Below are 12,397 nucleotides of genomic sequence, written 5' to 3'. Positions count from 1 at the left end.
CTTCATTAGTGGGGCCAAAAAAAAAGACATAAATCTGCAAATATATTTAATTTACATTCTCTGTATTTAATTTGTTTGTTCTATGCACTATCCAACAACCATTTACAGCATCCACGTCGATGTACATCCGGATAACAGAAGGCCTCCTAATGCTCTTTGGTTATGGGAGCCGTTTGACCATACTTCACCGCACTGGGGAGGTTCTGTGACGAGTGAGCACATCACTTGCCGCTGATGTAAGCCGTGAGCCGGGAGTAAAACCACAAACGCACGACAACGCACAACAGCTCCCAGCGAATTATCTGTAACAGTAACAATTAAATACGTAAGCAACTCTGCTGATTGAAACAAATGCCGTTCGGGAAATGTTCATTTGGTCGGCCAATTATCCCGCTAATGAAGCATTACTTCCTTGCAGAGATGAAACAAACCGGGCCGTTCGTGCTCGCAGTTTTCCGATTGCTCCATAATTCCGTGGCTCTGTAACTTGAACGCTTGTGCGCCCAAGGTGTTCTCCGATCTTATCAACGTCGCTTTACAAACCACTCGAGGAGACTGTGGCGGCTGTACTGCTGTTGCTGCTGCTGCACAGCGCTCCCGACGCGTTCCGTTCTCCAAGATGTCCGACGTTTCGCTCCACACGCTACGAAAGGAAGTTCCTTAAGAAGCTCCCAGCACGTGTAGCGAAACGTCGGACATCGTGCCGAACGAAGCGCGGTAACAACCCGGCGGACAAAACGGAGGAGAGCCGCACAGCGCAACCGCGAAGATCAGCGCCGTTAAGCGTCATCCTAAAAGACGCCTGAAATCGCCAGGCCCGATTCTCCCTCAACAAAAAAACTGGCGACGGATCGCTCCGCATTAGCGAACGACGGCGCAGCGGGCTGAGCGTTGAATAAAGACCTCCGTCTCCGCTCGGTTTTTCACCGGAGTGAAATCCATACGGAGGAACAGAAATCACACGTGCATTTACAGCGAAACCAACAAAAAAAAAATCTTTTTTTGTTTTAAACAGAAAGCGAGCGGATCAATGGGGCCGATTGAGCGGACGGCAGAGCTGAAAACGGTTCATTGAGCGCATCCTCTAACCTGCCCCAAAACTCGCAATCGACGCTCAACATCCGCTAATCCCCCCCCACCGCCACCGCCGCCGCCAAACCCCCCACCTACCGCTAATTGAATCGGAATTTGAGGCGTGCTCGTCAAAAAATTGTCTTTTCATCTTTTCCCCGGGACTTGCGTTCCGGATTGTGGGGGGGGGTCAAGAAAAAAGGCGACTTGCGTCGATGCTCTGTCGAGCCAACGCGCTACGCGAAGACTAAAATAAAATAAATACATTTAATTAAGGAAAAAAATTCTTAAGCGTTTCCCAACCCCTTAACCCCCCCCCCCACCCAGAAGCCGATCCATAGCCCCGGCGCAGCCGGAGACAAGCGCAGTGCACCTGGGACCGGCGTGCGAACGTCGTCTCTGTCACAACTGATTATTTTTTTAGTTGGCTTCCAGTGCGGTAATTACTTCACTCTAAACACCTCGGAGGGTGCACACCCCCCCGCCCCCCCTCGCCGCCCCCCCCCACCCCCCCGCTGCATCCCATCAGACAAATCGAATTACTGCCCACACGGCACACAGCAGATGGGGCGATCGAGTCAGAGCATAAGACCCACGCGGTTTCTATCCCCCCCCCACCGCCCGCAAACCCCCATTCTCCCAGTAAAAGTTTGGTGTTGCGTCCTACAATGCGGTAATCTCTCAGCGGTGTTCTCGTTCGCGTGCGATCGGATTCGCGGGGATTTCGGGGCACGTCCTCGTGCGTTTCCGGAGCGTCTCGCGACGCGCGAGCGACGCGTTGGCACAAAAAACATCGCCCCTTCGGACGGTCCGATGTCTCGCCGCTCAGTATTGCGCGCGGCACGACACGACACAAGGCGGCTGCCGGACGCGATCCGCGAGAGGGTCACGCGACGCTTTCCGACGGCGCTCCGGGCTTGAGCAGGACGCCGTCGCCGGTACGCGACGACGTCCCGTGGTGGTAATAATAATAATAATCGAAATGATGGCATTCATAACGCGCCAGATTATTTTGCGGAGCCAAACTCAGGGGTGCTTCGAAAGCCTGCCCCAACACAGAGAGCGGCGTTGAGATGTTTCTTGAAAGCCAGAGTGCATTTGACGTTCCACACCGAGGGGCTGACGGCAGAGATCCGACGTGAGGCTGTGACAGTCCGAAGCAGATTTTGAGTGACGCTGCTGCCGCGCAGGGTAACGACAAAGTGACGGCCCAAGGAGGGGAAGGGGCCTGACGGAACATCGGCCGAGGTGTGGGAAGACCTTCATCCAGCAGTGACTAGAGCATGGCTGCTGCTGACGACGACGACGACGATGCAGATCCTAGCAGAGCTGGCAGACGCGGCGGCTCTCCGGCCGGGAGAAAGTGCGAGAGCAAATCGGATCGCTCAGACCGCCCCTTTAATTAAGAGAAGTGCTGACAGGCAAAAGAAGCGGCGAGCCCCCCCCCCCCCAACGACCCCCCAAAAAGACGTTCCCCAATATCCACGAGGGCTGGGCCAAGCCAAGCGGTGAGAGGAAAAGAAAAAAGAGAGCCACCTCCCCAAAAAAGCGAACAACAACACAAAACAACAAACCCTCAATCAAAGTGGCGGCTCGATCGCTAGCGACAAAAATGCCAAGCGGATCTCGGAGCAGAGAAATAATTTATTGGAATGGGGAGTTATCTGCGAATGCGTAACTCAGCTCAAATCCATCGCCGGGACAATGGGTGCTCGTGGAACGGAATGAAAAAAATGCGTACGGGCCCCAGAGTTCCTTTCTCCGAGTGTCGCGCAGAATCTTCCACTTTTTTTTCCTTCCACGCCACCCTCCCCCCCCCTGCTTTCTAATTACCTTAAATCAGAGTTGGGGGGGCCAACGCGCGTCCAATATACGATAGCGTGGCGGGGAAAGGAGGCTTTTATTTCCGCCTTGATTTGTGTTAACTTTGAACGGCGACGTGCAGACCAAGCAAGTTTTTTTCTTACTTCGGACGCCACTTTTACAAAAAGCGCCGCGTATTTCACCGGGAATCTAAATGCGCGGCACGGAAAGGAAAAAACCGACGACAATCGAGACGCGCCGCGCCGATAGCCCTTCGACGTGTGAGGGGCGAGTTGAACGGGTGCCAACCGTTCTCTTAGCGGCTTAGCCCAACGGCACCGCGTCGCGCTTTTCAGGTCGACGCCGCCGGCGCCGGGCTTGTTCGGCACTTGCCAGGCATGTAGGTGGCAAGGTGTTAACCACCTCGCCTGGTACGGAGGAGGTCGTGGGTTGGATCCCGATCCCGACCCCTGACGGCTGCTGCTGTATATTAGGAGTTCCGTGTGCGTCTCTCTCATCATCATCAGGGTGGCTAGGCGATGTTAACTACCTCGCCTGGTACGCAGGAGGTGGTGGGTTCGATCCTGACCCTGACGCCTGCTGCTGTATATTTGGAATTTGCGTGTCTCTCTCTCTCCCTGTGGTCGCGTGGATTTTTCTCCGGGTCCTCCGGTTTTTCCTTCCACATTTAGAATCAACGTCGCGCCTTGAGAGCACTTGGCTCACCTTCCACGTGATGATAAGCCACTTTGCTGTGCTATAATTTGTGGCCAGGTGACTTCTGAAAAAGAACTACATAGCTAAAGTGGGCCGTAGCTGGTAAAATACAAAGAGTTTAGTCGAACAGTTTAATGCATCCGATTGCATCGCGCCCGTGTTCCGTCACGACACAGTCCACACGCACCCCGCACTGCTTTGGCTCACGATGCAACCGCTCCACACCACGCAACGTCAGACTGGAGTAGAAATTATCGTCACTTCAACTCAGTACGGCATTTGGTCATCGCCCCCGCAGAGAGAGGGCGTCTCAGAGGCCTGAGGAGAAAGCACAGACGAGCGGGAAGGAGGCAACGGCCAGGCTCACAGGCCGCCTTTGTCTCCCCATTGATGATGTTTACGCGCCAAACTAGGTGCTCATTTGAGGCCGAGTCGACCTAGGGGAGGCCCACGATCGGTTCAGATATTGATCACCATGCTAGCCACGAGCGGGAATCACACTCTGGTTGCCGGGTTCGTAGTGCAGTGCGCTAACCACTGCGCCACCACTCCCCACACACATAAACACACGTACACAAAGGCACACATGCAGGCACACACACGTATAAACTTACACACGCACACACGCACACACACAGATCGAGGCACATGCAAACAGAAGGCCCCAAACGCCCTCATGCCCTCTGCAGCACCCTGGTTTCAGCAAGTTCAGGAATGCTGATATGCAGATGATAATCATGTTATTTAACTCAAACCATCCGGGCCGCCTTGCTCTCCGTGTGCCGCTTAACAATCGGATGATCACTGCCCCCCCCCCGCCCCTCCACAACCCCCCACCCACCCACCCACCCCCAGCCGTGTCCTTCCAACCCCCTGTCGCAGAACAATAATAATAACCCCGGGTCAGCCGGCCGCCTGTAATCTCATGGAACGTAAGCGGGATGCATTGAGCCGTCCGGCTGCAAAACGCAGCATCATCGTCCACTTTATGAGCGGGCGAGCGGGCGGGCGGGCAGTGGCGGGTGGGGGCAGCGGACGGGCAGGCAGGCCCGTAATGCGTTCTGACGCTGCTGAAACAGACGAATAAACCTCTCCGCACGATCTTGCTGACGGCCGCACGCACGCACGCGCTGGCCACCCACACCCCTTCGTGTGCCATGCCGGCCTTCGTGGGTGCTCGTTAGCAGCGCTTGCCCCCACAGTCTGTTACAGGCTACGCAGGGGATCTTTGTCTGCGCGTGCGCCGCCACGTGCGGAACTCGTCGGAAGACCGCGGGGCTCACGGCCCCGAGGAGACGAACGGGGGGGTGGGGAGGGGGGGCAGGGGGGTGTATCGCAAGAGTCCGCTAAACCGCTGCACCAACGTTGGAGGGACTCAACGTTGGCCGCGTTTACTGGGAGGGCTCCGGTGTGCAGGCAAGGGCGGCCCACATCTGCAGGTTGCACGCCGTGCACCAATGCCCCGGACCAATGCTCTTCAGATCTCGATGGGTAAGCAGGTGGGTCCAGCCTGTTCAGACCTTGACCACTCAAGCCGCCCCAAGCCACCGCGCACCCAGCAATATCTTTCGTCGCTGACGGAAGCTCCGCAATGAAAATATAGCGCGAGGACGACGACGATGATAGCAACAACAACAACAAGAGTAACAACCGTGCGTTCGCTTCGTCCGTGGAAGCCTCGTTGTGACTCACGCGGCCTCTACGGGAGAGAGTTTTGCTCGCGACATTTGGCCGAGGCTTCGCGTGCGGGGGGGGGGGCCAGAAGACATCGGAGCGTCCAGAGAAGGGGCGCGCCGCTCGCTCGACAACAGCGAGGGGCCCCGCTGCAGACCCTGCCCTTTTAACAAGAAAAAATGTGAACCCCAGGATCGTAGTAGGGTCGGGGTGGGGGGGGGGGGCAGAGGGGGTCAGCGGCTCTGACGCAGGAAAGGCACGGAGCGGCAGTCCGAGCCAACCCCCCCCCTCCTCCTCCCTCCTCAATAAACAATTCGGTTGAAATGGACAAACCATCGACTGCCTTGCAGCGGTGTTGCTCGCGCGAGAGCGCTTGCCGCACAACGATTTACGAATTCTGGGGGAGTAAAACTGACAGATGCGCACTTGAGTTTTTCCTCAATTGAAAATTGGCCTCGGCAACAAAAAGCAAAAAAAACACACAAAGGGCATGAAGTGATTTCGAAGTAAAACTGCAGAGCGTGCACTCGCTCGACGGATGCACAACACACATCTGAGATTTTTGGGGTTAGATCGCGTAATATACGCAATCTAAACCCAAAAAAAACCTCTATTATGGACATTGGTCGCGAAAGCCTAACACGTGTTAAACTGCACAACGCGCGCTCGCTGCAAAACCCGCGACGCAACGCATTCGTTCGGGTTGCTCCAACCGCCGCCAAGGACGAGCGCTCCGTAAGCCGTGGTCCGCTAAGGTCGTCAGCACGGCGAGTATTAATGAATCAATTAAATATGTCTGCTTGGGGCAAAAAAATAAATCCGTCGAGGCGCGGAAAAAACCTCGCTTGCGACGGAGTCCCGGGGGTTCAGGATTCGCAGCGACCTCCTCAAAGCACCCAGGTATAATCCGTTCGGGCTGAACGGATCTCGGGGATGTGAGTGTGTGCGTATATATAGAGCAGGTCGGCGTTGTCAACTAAATCGAAGCTCGTGTTCGCGCAGCAGGTGTTCATTTGAGGCCGAGTCGACCTAGTGGAGGTCCGGGGCCGGTTTGGATAATCGTCACTGGTGGTGGCGGGAATCGAACTCGGGTTGCCGGGTTCGTAGTGCATCGCGCTAACCGCTACACTACCGCTCCCCACTACAAAGACAAAGATCACCGGTAGAGACTTAACATACTTTTAGGGCAAGTGCTGTTAGCGAGCACCTATGAAGGCCGGAACGGTACACGAGGGGGTGGGTGGCCAGCACCACGCCCGACCGCCTTTGTCTCCCTAGTGGAGATGTTTACACACCGCCCCAGGTACTAATTTGAGGCTGAGTCGACCTAGGGGAGGCCCAGGACCGGTCCAAATAATCATCGCCGGTGTTGGTGGCCGTGAGCGCGGGAATCGAACTCGGGTCGCCGCCGTGTTCGTAGCGCAGCGGGCGCTGACCGCTACACTAGACGCGCACACGTCATGTGACACGCGCACACGTCATGTGACACGCGCACACGTCATGTGACACGTGCGCACGCGATGTGACACGCGCACACGCGATGTGACACGCGCACACGCGATGTGACACGCGCACACGCGATGTGACCTGCGCACACGTCATGTGACGCGCGCACACACGATGTGACACGCGCACACACGATGTGACACGCGCACACACCATGTGACGCGCGCACACGTCATGTGACGCGCGCCCGCGTCATGTGACACGCGCACACGCGACGTGACACGCGCACACGCGACGTGACACGCGCACACGCGACGCGACACGCGCACCAGGTCTCGGCAGCAACGGTTCGAGTCTGGATCGCGTGATCGGGGACGACATCAAAGCGCGTTGCTGCCCCTACTGCGAGCACAGCGGAGTCTCCCTCTCGTGTGCCACCTGGGCGATTGCGCAGCTGCTCAATGATGGCCGTATAACCAACAGACTGCGGGCTCATAGTCCTCAACAAAGCCGACATTGTCTTCCTGTGACATTTTTTTTTTTACCAGGTAAGGCCCCCCCTCCTCCTCCCCCCCCCCCCCCCCCACTTTATCAGAAGCGACTTGGCTATCATGAATGATAGCTCAACAAACGTGGCTGTTCACGTGACGGGTGGTGGGGGGATAAACGGGAGGACCCGGGGAAAAATCCACGCGACCGCAGAGAGAGAGACATGTAAACTCCAAATATACAGCGGGCGTCAAGGTGAGGATCGAACCCAGGACCTCCTGCGTGCCGGGAGAGGTAGTTAACATCTCGCCATCGCGACGCCCCGAACACGTCGCCACAGCTCATGCTCGCAAACCAGGGGCGGTGCTGCTGCTGCTGCTGCTTTTCAATTAACGAGGAGATGAAGACAAGAGAGACAATTACGTAGGCGAGACGAGAAATTCTAGAAAAGTGGACACGCAAAAACAGAGATGGGGGCGAGACATGAGATGCAAACCCCGCTGGAGACGAGAGAGGCCTGTGAACGAGAGCTTAGTAGCTCATCGAATTCCTCCGGTGTCAATAAATACTCTGATTCCGATTCCTCGAGATGAATCGGCTTGTTTCTACGCCAATTAAGCGCTTCACGTTCACAACGATTTGAATTCGTGTCGATATTTCCAAGGCGCGCCTACATTTTTCGTGGTGTTGTTGTCGTCAATGCCACGGGGCCCTTTGGCCTACTTGGTGGGGTGGCATGGGGGGGCGGTGACCGAGGCTTCAGCTTGGTCCACGGCTTGATGGCCTAGCAGAGGGCCTCGGCAACCGGCGGCTCTTCAAGCGCCGCTTCGCGGCCGGTATTTATTGGGGGACCGTCGTCTCGTGTGTATATATATTGACGCGCGTCGCGCGGCACTTGAAATATTGAGGTTTATGTTTTCTTTTTACCGAATTCGGAACAGCTAAAAAATGTCTCTTCCTGTTATTTCGGTTGCCGACCCCCTGACCCAGCGCCGCCACCGCTCAACACCGCACACCAAAGAGAAAGATCCCCCGTGTAGCCTTTGCATTCCTGTTGGGGCAAGTGTTGTTAACGAATAGCACCTATGAAGGCCGGAACGGCACACGGGGGTGGGGTGGCCAGTACCACGCCCGGCCGCCTTTGTCTCCCCAGTGACGATGTTTACACACCACACCAAGTGCTCATTTGAGGCCGAGTCGACCTAAGGAAGGCCCAAGACCGGTTCGGATAATCGTCACTGGGTGATGGCCGTGAGCGGGAATCGAACTCGGGCCGCCGGGTTCGTAGCGCAGCGTAGCGCTAACCGCTGCGCCACCGCTCCCGACACACCACACACACACAACACACGGACACACACGCACGCACTATTGTTTATGGCCTGTTTAGTAGGCCCGGCTGTCATTTAGATTAGAAGTTCCTTGTAGAGGATTTCTGGTGATCATCAGCGCCAGCTTGGTGACCAATCAACACAGAGCCCCCCCCCCCTCGTTATTTACGACTTGTTTAGCAAGAGCCTTTGTTGTTGATTACCTTTGTTTGAAGATGGCCTGACATTTGTTACATTAATTATTTACTCCTCTCTCTCTTTTTTTGTATATACACATTTACTTTTGCTCGTAAAAAAAACTTTTTTGTCATCGTTGTTGTTTGACCATCGTCACCAGCACCCCCCCCCCCCCCCCCCCCCCGGGCAAATTAATCGCGATAAGGAATGGCGCACACCTGCACGGACTTGAAGCCGTGCATCTGCTGGACATGTCTGTGTGTGTGTGTGTCTCTGTGTGTATGTCTCTGTGTGTGTGTGTGGGAGCGGTGGTGTTAGCGGTTAGCGCTCCGCGCAACAAACTGAGCGGCCCGAGTTCGATACCCGCTCAAGGCCGACACCGGTGACGAATATCTAAACCGGTCCCAGGACTCCCCCTAGGTCGACTCAGCCTCAAATGAGTACCTGGTGTTCGCCACGCACCCCCTCGTGTGTGCCGTGCCGGCCGCCTTCATAGGTGCTCGCTAACAGCACTTGCCCCAACAGTCTGTTAAGGCTATACGGGGGATCTTTGTCTTTGTGCAAATACACTGTGTCTACATACAAAGATAAAGAACCCCCCCCCGCCCCCCCTTAAAGCACTTCACAGACTGTTGGGCCAATTGCTATTAGCGAGTGGCACCCAATGAAGGCTGGCACGTCACACGAGAGAGGGGGGGGGGTTGCGTGGGTGGCCAGCCCATAGTTTGCCAAACCGAATCGTCCCAACAACGCGTGGATGTTGAACTTCTTTCACACCGCACGCAGCCGACCGTGCAAATTTAGAGGTCGAATGAATCGCGAGGTGAGGAGGTGGAGGGAGGGAGGGAGGGGGGCAGCACAGCAAGTAGGTTCGTGACAAACTGCAATGGCTCTATAGCGAGTGCACTTTGAATTCTCTCTTCATTCGACAAATCCACCTAACAACTCTGGCACAGAGAGGTTCAAGAATCAATCGAATCGCTGTCCTGCCTTGAGCCCCCGGTCGCGTCACGAGGTAAGATCGGGCAGTGGTGACGGCCGTGCGCCGCGCAGCAAGAAGGGCCTGGGTTCGATTCCTGACTCCCCCATGGTTAAAACGCGCAACAGTGCAACTGATGTTTGCCAAACTTACGAAATACTGAAAAAAATTACCTGCAAATTACTTAGTTGGGATGATACGTAACAAAGAAACACTTGGCAGGACCCTCCTGCACAAGAGTCTTGAGACTCGGCGAACCGTTTCTGGCTGAACAAGCGTAGTTACAGTCAGAGATAAACGAAAACTAAACTCGTTTTATTCATCTTCTTGGTTCTTTCGGTAAAGTCACGTAGAAGGGAAGTAATAAAATAATAAAAATAAAACATAATAAAATTTCAATTTAAAGCTTTCGTGACTGCAGGGATTCATCTTCTTGGTTCTTTCGGTAAAGTCACGTAGAAGGGAAGTAATAAAATAATAAAAATAAAACATAATAAAATTTCAATTTAAAGCTTTCGTGACTGCAGGGATTCATCTTCTTGGTTCTTTCGGTAAAGTCACGTAGAAGGGAAGTAATAAAATAATAAAAATAAAACATAATAAAATAAAATAATTCTCACGACGTTTCGCTACAACGCAAGCAGCCGTCTTCAGGCGCAACATTTCTTCACCTGAAGACGGCTGCTTGCGTTGTAGCCGAAACGTCGTGAGAATTATTTTATTTTATTATGTTTTATTTTTATTATTTTATTACTTCCCTTCTACGTGACTTTACCGAAAGAACCAAGAAGATGGATCCCTGCAGTCACGAAAGCTTTAAATCGTTTTATTTTACCAGGTAAGGTGCCACTGAGCTACTCAGCTCTTTTTCAGAAGCGATCTGACCATGACAATCGACGGCTCAACCAAGTGGCTTATCGCCATCATCGTCACGTGGAAATGTATCGCAAACCAAACGCTCAAAACGCGTGACGTCGATTCTAAACGTGGAGGGAAAAAAATGTACGCGTAAAAACAAAGTTTTTCACTATAAATCCTTTATATGCATGGCGGCTAGAGTCCTCTCGTCCTCTGGCTTGAGATGGCTGCCACCTATGGGTCAGACGATTGCCTGCCACCATTAAGCAATTGGAAATTAAATATAAAAAAAAAATTCCTAAAAAGTGTAAAGTTATGGAAAAATATTTTCACGAACATTAATTGTCACGCACAACGAGTCTGTGTGCAAAATGTCAGCTCGATTGGATCACGGGAAGTTGGTTAAAACACGACCGAAAGATTTGCACGGTCGTAGGCGCGCAAGCAAGCAAGTGAACTTAATATAAAGGATTTAAAAAACGTGAGGGGCTGGATAAAAATCCACGCGACCACGGGCATAGAGACACGCAAACTGTCCCCACACTGCAAGCGTTCACGAGGCCCCGAACCCTCGCTTGACGTCCGTGAGCTCCGTCCAGACAAGTTGCACTCCTCCGGGTGATTTCATTTTTATCGCAATCCTTGCACAAAAAACAAGCTGCGCGGTTTACGCTACCGTTTCACCCCCACCCCGCCTCCGTGTCCCGTCCGTGGATATTAGTAGCCGGCGTTTGCAAAAGGTTTTTTTATTTAGCTCGGAGCTCCGATTTAATTTGTAAGTCGCCACCAAGTCTGTCCCCGCGGTGCGAAAAAGACCCGCGGGGGTGCCCGATGGAGCGGCAAGCTGCTTCTGCTGGGCATCAGCAAACTGCGCCAAAATTTAGAACTCCCCCCCCCCGCCACCCCGTGCCGGCCCCCCCCCTCGGCCTCCTGCCCCCCCACCACTAGCCAACTCACACGCCAATCAATCTCTCTCATTTGTATCTTGTCTGCGTCACTCTTTCCTCATCTCACACCGCATCCCAATCTCTGGCCCATTATCTCTCCCGTCACCTGCCACCGCCTAAGTCATTGAAAGGTGGGGGGGGGGGAGGTGGTGGGGGGAGATAGGTGGGCGGCGGGGGGGGGCGGCAGGCAAATATAATGCTGCTCCCCAATGGGCTGGCGCAGGGGTCGGCGAATGTGTGGCTCTTTCAAGAGCCCAGTGCGGCTCTTGAAGGAGCTCCCTCGTGACAAGCCATTCGTTCACGACCGCCGTCCCGTGTTTACCCACGGTGCACTGCGGCACTTGAAATCCAAAAAAAATTGGTTCTTCTTGTTACTTTGGTTGCATCTCCGGGGACATCCACCCAGTTCCGCATCTCTCCCTTTCCTTTGTTATCTCTCGCCGCGATCTCCCATCTCTCGACTGTCGTTCATTTGACTCTGAGTTTATACATTTAAAGGACCCACCACGCCCCTACCTCCACCACGGGGCCTGCACCGCCAGTGCGGCTGTGCGTCCTTTTGAATGTCGCCGCTCGTGCATCAAATGGGGGGGCGGTGGTGGTGGGGTGGGCGGTGGTGGTGGTAGTGGGGTGTGGGTGGATAAAAGCGACCTGTCCGATTGGTCACCTCGGCCTCGCGAACCACCGCCGCATGTTTAATTGTCCGCTCTTAACCCAGGAGAGCCAACCACCCACCACTCCTCCCCACCGCCGCCTTATCACATCACGATGTCCGATCGCTATCTGCAGTCCGGATCAACCCAGGACGCAGGAGAAATCTCACGCAATGTCCCCCCCCCCCCCCCTTTGCTTCAGCGACGTCCGCCCACGTACGCACAAAGACAAAGATTCCCCCGTGTGGCCTTTTG

The 12,397-nt window shown here is 54.4% G+C and overlaps 1 protein-coding gene across 5 annotated transcripts in view; it reads right to left on the bottom strand.

The window, feature by feature from the left end:
* Positions 1-12,397, bottom strand: part of ARID3A (AT-rich interaction domain 3A) — a 306,578-nt gene that overhangs the window by 46,604 nt on the left and 247,577 nt on the right. The window lies entirely within an intron of this gene.

This window comes from Lethenteron reissneri, chromosome 1 (assembly GCF_015708825.2).
Source record: "Lethenteron reissneri isolate LAM-NWPU_2019-01 chromosome 1, ASM1570882v1, whole genome shotgun sequence".
Lineage (NCBI taxonomy): Eukaryota > Metazoa > Chordata > Hyperoartia > Petromyzontiformes > Petromyzontidae > Lethenteron > Lethenteron reissneri.
The sequence above is the reverse complement of the archived record's forward strand: the minus strand, read 5'-3'. Positions and strand labels throughout refer to the sequence as shown.